The following is a 215-nucleotide window of genomic DNA, read 5'->3' on the forward strand; positions in this document are numbered from 1 at the left end:
CCCCTCTTCCGCTGCACCCCACCGGCGCACCCCGCCTCCGGGCTGCGCACCCTTTCTCCTCCTGCTGCTCCTGCGCGGCGGCGGCAGCGGCGGCCGCCTCCCCGAGCTCCCGCCGCGCAGCCCGCTCCGAGCGCTGACGGCCGCCGCGGGGAGGGCCCGGCGCCCAGGCACCTTCGCTGGCGGCGGCGGCGGCGGCGGCGGCTCGGCGGGGACAC

Source organism: Propithecus coquereli, unplaced genomic scaffold (assembly GCF_000956105.1).
Source record: "Propithecus coquereli isolate 6110/MARCELLA unplaced genomic scaffold, Pcoq_1.0 Scaffold229, whole genome shotgun sequence".
NCBI classification, from domain to species: Eukaryota; Metazoa; Chordata; class Mammalia; order Primates; family Indriidae; genus Propithecus; species Propithecus coquereli.